Here is a 6060-nt window from a genome sequence, read left to right on the forward strand (position 1 = left end):
AACACCTTTCAACTTAACTTCCTGAGGGTAGCAAAATACTGTTATTAATACCAGAGATGCAAACTTGCATTTTGGCTGAGTGAGTAAAGCTGAAACCTGCATCCACTGTGGATTTGGTTTGTATCCTAGAGGCTTCAGCTGTGATACAACTCCCTGCCATGGCCTTGCAAAAACAGATGATTGAAGTGTTCGTGCCCCAGCCACCCATGTACAAGACCCAGTGTTGTTTCTAGTATCAACACAGCCGAGAATTGACTGTTGGAACCATCTGGAGCGTGAACAAGCAGATGGAAGATCTCTCTATTCCCACTCTGCAACTGACTTTCAAATAAATGAATCAATAAACCTTAAAAAAAACTCTGAGAAACACATTACAAGGAAAAAAACCCTGCAGAACAATAATCCTTACTGTGCATAGACTATATGTGATAAAATATTAAGAGATCAAATGTGGCAATATAATATTATGTCATAAACATGTGATACCTTAATAATCCAAAGTTATCATGATGTTTAAAAGCATCAATTGGTGCTGATATTGTGGCTTAAGAGGCCAATCCTCCACCTTTAAGAACTGGCATCCCATAGGAAAACGTTTTAGTCCAGCTTCTCTACTTCAGACCCAGCTCTTTTTTTGTGGACTGAGGAAACAGGAGAGAATGGCCCATGTGCTTGGGTGACTTTACCCACATTGGAGACCTAGCAGAAGCTTCTGACTCCTAGCTTCAGATCTGATCAGGCCAGCTCCAGCAATTGTGGCTATTTGGGTAGCAAAACAAGATATTTCTCTCTCTCTCTTTCTCTCTTTCTCTTACTCTCTACAGGCCTGCCTTTCGAGCATGAATAAATAAATCTTTTTAACATCCGCATAAATTGGGACTGGGTGCCATAGCCTAGATGCTAAAATCCTTGCCTTTCATGCATCAAGATCCCATCTGCATATTGGTTATAATCCTGTCAACCCCAATTCCCATCCAGGTCCCTGCCTGTGGCCTGGGAAAGCAGTGGAGGACTGCCAAAATCCTTGGGTCCTTGCACTAGCATGGGAGACCTGGAAGAGGCTCCTGGCTCCGTTCTTCAGATCGGCTCAGCTCCGGCCATTGCAGTCACTTGGGGAGTGAATCATTCGAAGGAGGCTGTTCCTCTCTGCCTCTCCTCCTCTTAGTATATCTCTCTGATAAAAATAAAATAAATATTTTAAAAATCAGTATGAGTTGTCAAATACTTTATCAAAAGAGATAAGATATCTTGAGACACTAGCTGTGTTCCACTCATGTTGAGTGACAGCCTGGCTCGCAACGTGAAGAAATGGCCGAGCAGTGCAACCAAGCAGTGAAGTACTACACCCTGGAAGAGATTAAGAAGCACAACCACAGCAAAAGCCCCTGGCTGATCACCACACAAGGTGATCATTCACCTGACCAAATTCCTGGAGGAGCATCCTGCTGGGGAGGAAGTCCTGAGGGAACAGGCCAGAGGCGATGCCACAGAGAACTTTGAGGATGTTGGGCACCCTATACACGCCAGAGATTTGTCCAAATAATTCATCATCAGGGAGCTGCATCCGGAAGATGGATCAAAGCTGAGCAAGCCCACGTAAACTCTTACCACCACCATCGATTCTAATTCCAGCTGGTCGACCAGCTGGGTGATCACAGCCATCTCCGCCCTAGCCCTGCACTGATGCATCAGCTCTACACGGCCCATGACCTAGGGCCTGCCCGAATGTCAGCGAAAAGCAGAGACTGCTGGGACGAGGGAAAAAAGCAGCTCATGTTAATCACTCAACTGACAACAACCCTGAACCTGAGAAATCATTGTAATATGTCTGTCACCCTTTCCTTCTTCTTTCAACACAAACAGGAACTGTTCTATTCTCTCTACTCTCAAACTTTACTATGTGGCTTTTTATCCACCAACTTTATTTTGACATTTCTTCACAATGTAATTTATTTATTGTAAACATGATCTTTAAAATATATGGCTTTTAAAATATAAAAAGAGACTATATTTAAGAGACAGACAAAAACTGATTAACAAAATCCATAATGCATCTGTGATATGATATGGAAGCAAACTGGATAATGAAAAGAGGTTCCTCATTATTAGAAAGTACTGTCATCTAGAGGACTGTGCAATAGAAACTATCATATCTAGATGTGATGATACAATTCAATAGGCATCTTTACTTACAAATCAAAGATGAACTCCCATTGAAACTGTTAAATATATCTTGACAATAAGATGTTAGACTCTGCCATTGCCCGTATCTATGCTAGGATACACTTAAATAGCAGAATGACAGGCTTAGGACTGTTTATGAAGACTCTACTACTGTAATAATACAGGGGAAATCAGTGAGGAGAGAGGTTTTAAGGAGGTTAGAGGGTAAATCCAAGAACCTATGGAACTGTACCAAGAACAAAAGATAAAAAAAGAAAAGAAAGGAAGGAAGAAAATTTCTAACTGAAAAACTCTATAGCAGCTTGTTTTCACCTAAAATTAATGTAGAAGGTACAACAAAAAATATTCCATTTTTTGTACAAATGATACACAAAACATTGAAATTCTAAGCATAATTTCTAATGATGGAATAAAATTACTTGCAACTAGAAAGCTTCCTACTTAATTATCAATACTATATTAGAGATGACATTACTTCTTAATTTACTCAAGATATTTTAAGATTATATTTTTCTAATGATATTTTAAATAAAATTTCACAGTGGAATTTCAAAGTAAAAACATGATAGGAACATCTGATCTGCCTGAGTTAATATATTGAACGGCTGTTTTAACTAGAATCTGCAATATTTATATTTATGTGGACATTTCTTCAAATTTCACAATAAATGCAGCCAATATTTGCCTAGCAATTTCACCCCAGTGCTCAATATTTCACAATAACACCCAAAATCTTGCAATCATAATGAGGAAAAAAAATCATTCTCTTAAAATAAATACAGTGTGGGGCCCGGTGCAGTAGCTCAGCAGCTAAAGTCTTTATCTTGCACACACCAGGATCCTCTATGGGCGCCGGTTCTAATCCAGGTGGCCCTGCTTCCCATCCAGCTCCCTGCTTGGGGCCTGCAAAAGCAGTTGATGGCCCAAAGCTTTGGGGCCCTGCACCTGCATGGAAGACCTGGAAGAGGCTTGAGGATTCTGGCTTTGAATCAGCTCAGCTCCAGCCATTGTGGACACTTGGGGAGTGAATCATTGGACAGAAGATGTTCCTCTCTATCTCTCCTCTTTGTATATCTGACTCTGCAATAAAAATAAATAAATCTTTTTAAAAAGGAAAAATACAATGTGATATAGAAATCATAGCTTTCCAAACTTGAAGGTACACACCATCCTGCACTGGGAAACAACCATATATATTGCTCATGATGCCGGAAAAGTACATTACCAATACAAAATGAATGAACTTGATAAATTTGGGAAATGGCCAAAACAGACTCTAAAATATATGTTTATTTGGATCAATATCAGTACAATGCTCATCTTACAGAGAGCCACATGAGACAGCATGGCTGTTTGAAGTGATAACATTTTGCTCGGGCTTTTTAAACCAATAAAAGCAGTTTACAGCTCTTTTACCATGCAGGGCCACAAATCCACCCCCCAAATTAGGGATTTACAATGTGTTATCCTGAAAGAGTCGCTGACCACTGTGTAGACCAGGATTTTGATGAAGGTGGTTACTGAACCTGGAGCAGTCCCTTCTGAGTAGAGATTAGAATCCACTCTTCCCTGATATCCACGAGGCTGCCAGGCAGAAACCATGATAAACACATCATTAGCTGACAACTGTAAAAGGAGAAACATCATTTTCACATGTTGGTTCCAGCAAATGTAAGCTGATAGACTTGAAGCAGTTTCATGTTTATACGCTGGAAGGTCTTATTTTTCTGGCCCACTCTTTCTAAGTTTTTGACACAGAGTGGTAATGCCTAGCCTGCCTCCTGGGTGCTTTTTTCTTCAAGTTAAGGTTTTAATTTTGATGTAATTAAATATTTGTATGTAGTTTCAAGAAATCACGCAGATATTCCTTGTACGCGTCACTCAATTTCCTCCAACAGTAGCAACTTTCAAACTATTCACTGTAGCACTGCAATATCAAAACTAAGATCTTCAGATACATTTAATCAAGATACAAAATTAAACAATCAACACAAGGAATCTGATTATTTTTTATTTTATGAGAGTTTTATAGTTTAATATTGTATATCTTACCCCTGTCATTTATCCATGAATAATGAAAATCACTGTAGATGTTTCAAGGATGAGGACAGGAAATTTGCCTGAATGGATGTCAATTCAAATGGATTAGGGACCTTTTTTCTCATAGTCCATTTCATGTGAATCTACAAGTACATGCAGTTGCCAACACTCTTTTTTTTAGATTTATTTTAGTTGTTACTGGAAAGTTAGATATACAGAGAGGAAGGTCTTCTGTTCTTGAATCACTCCCTAATCCGCGGCAACGGCCGGAGTTGAGCCAATCTGAAGCCAGGAGCCAGGAGGTTCTGCCGGGTCTCCTATGTGGGTGCACTATCCCAAGGCTTTGGGCCGTCCTCGACTGCTTTCCCAGGCCACAAGCAGGGAGTTGGATGGGAAACGGGGACATCAGGATAAAACCCCGCGCCTATACGGAATCCTGGCATGTGCAAAGCAAGGACCTTAGCTGCTTGACTACTCTACCAGGCCGGCCAACAGTCCTTCTAAAATAGAAGCTGAATTTATGTGTTCTACATTTATCATCTGGATATTTTGGTTGTGTTGTTTGAGATCCAAATGGAATATAGACACGCAAGCACAAGCACACATACATATGCGCAAATGTGTTTTTTCTGGCTAGCTGTTGCCCCTCCCAAATCGCCTACCCTTCACGCGCAGAAATCTTCGATTGGTAGGATGGCATTACCCACCAAGCTCAAGTCTAGTCTCCACAGCCATTGGCACAGGAGGACAGGAAGATTTTCACTTTGGTGGGTAGGAGACGGCAGAGGCCCTTGAGGTCCTCTGTTGAGTGTGAGGAAGATGTTGGGAATTGATCTTGTCTGGGTGTTGTTCCCAGGACAAGCGCCTCAGGAAGATCCCCAAGGCTGCCAGCGTGGGGGAAGCAGCCCACGGAGGGCAGCTCCTCTGGCTGAGAGTAAATGACATGAATGGCAGATACCAGAGTAGCTAACTGGAAATGGGGGCAGCGGTGACAGGAAAGAAACCAGGCCAAAGCGGGAGAAATGCCCCCTCCCCACACCCAGGCAACTTTTCAAGTCCAGCAACAGGAACCGAAGGGCACCCTGGGTGTCTTGGGAGTGGCTACAACAAAACCCAAACTTCAGCCAGTTCCTGTCTACTCAAGAGTTCTTACAGCGCACTTTATTGGATATGTAACCAACCCAATTAAGTCTACACCATTTGCCTTTAGTGCACATAGCTTAAAAAACATTTCTATATGCATTAGAAAAATAGACTTGAAATAAATAATATCCATTACATACCAACTTCTGGGCTGAAATTTTTTTAAGTAGATCAAATAGTTATTTCATACCCCTGTGCACGTGTCTGTATTTACTGAACTGGACACACTGACCCATGTTCTTGAATAGCAAGACTCATCTGTTTTCCAAGCATGAATTCTTTAGCTGTTGTTCTATTTTGCTAAACCACAAGCAACATGAAGGTTTTAAATATTTGAGTTACACATGTTGTCTTTCATTGTTTTGTCTTTCATTAGTTAGTTGGTGAAATGCCTGAACTTCTAGCTATAAACATATGCTGTTAATTTTCAAAAATTAAACATTTTATTGCTGGCTGAACAGACCTATAAGTGAAGGGAGCTAAACAGAAAATCCAGGAACACGCAAGCATACTTAGGAATTTAACAGTTGATGGAAATTACATTTCATATTACTAGGGAAATGTGAAAATCATTTGTAAATACCTGCAAATTTTGGCAAGCTGGCCACATATGATGTCATGGTTATAGAATAAATATTAGCAGTTTAAAATATACAAAAGCTAAAAAATGCTAAAACACAGTGCCCATCAACA

General features: G+C 40.5%; 1 pseudogene; it reads left to right on the forward strand.

The window, feature by feature from the left end:
- The first annotated feature begins 1227 nt into the window (after positions 1-1227).
- On the forward strand, positions 1228-1837 carry LOC131483245 (cytochrome b5-like; annotated as a pseudogene).
- Positions 1838-6060: the final 4223 nt, after the last annotated feature.

The sequence above is a fragment of the Ochotona princeps genome, chromosome 24, assembly GCF_030435755.1.
Source record: "Ochotona princeps isolate mOchPri1 chromosome 24, mOchPri1.hap1, whole genome shotgun sequence".
In the NCBI taxonomy this organism is placed as follows: domain Eukaryota; kingdom Metazoa; phylum Chordata; class Mammalia; order Lagomorpha; family Ochotonidae; genus Ochotona; species Ochotona princeps.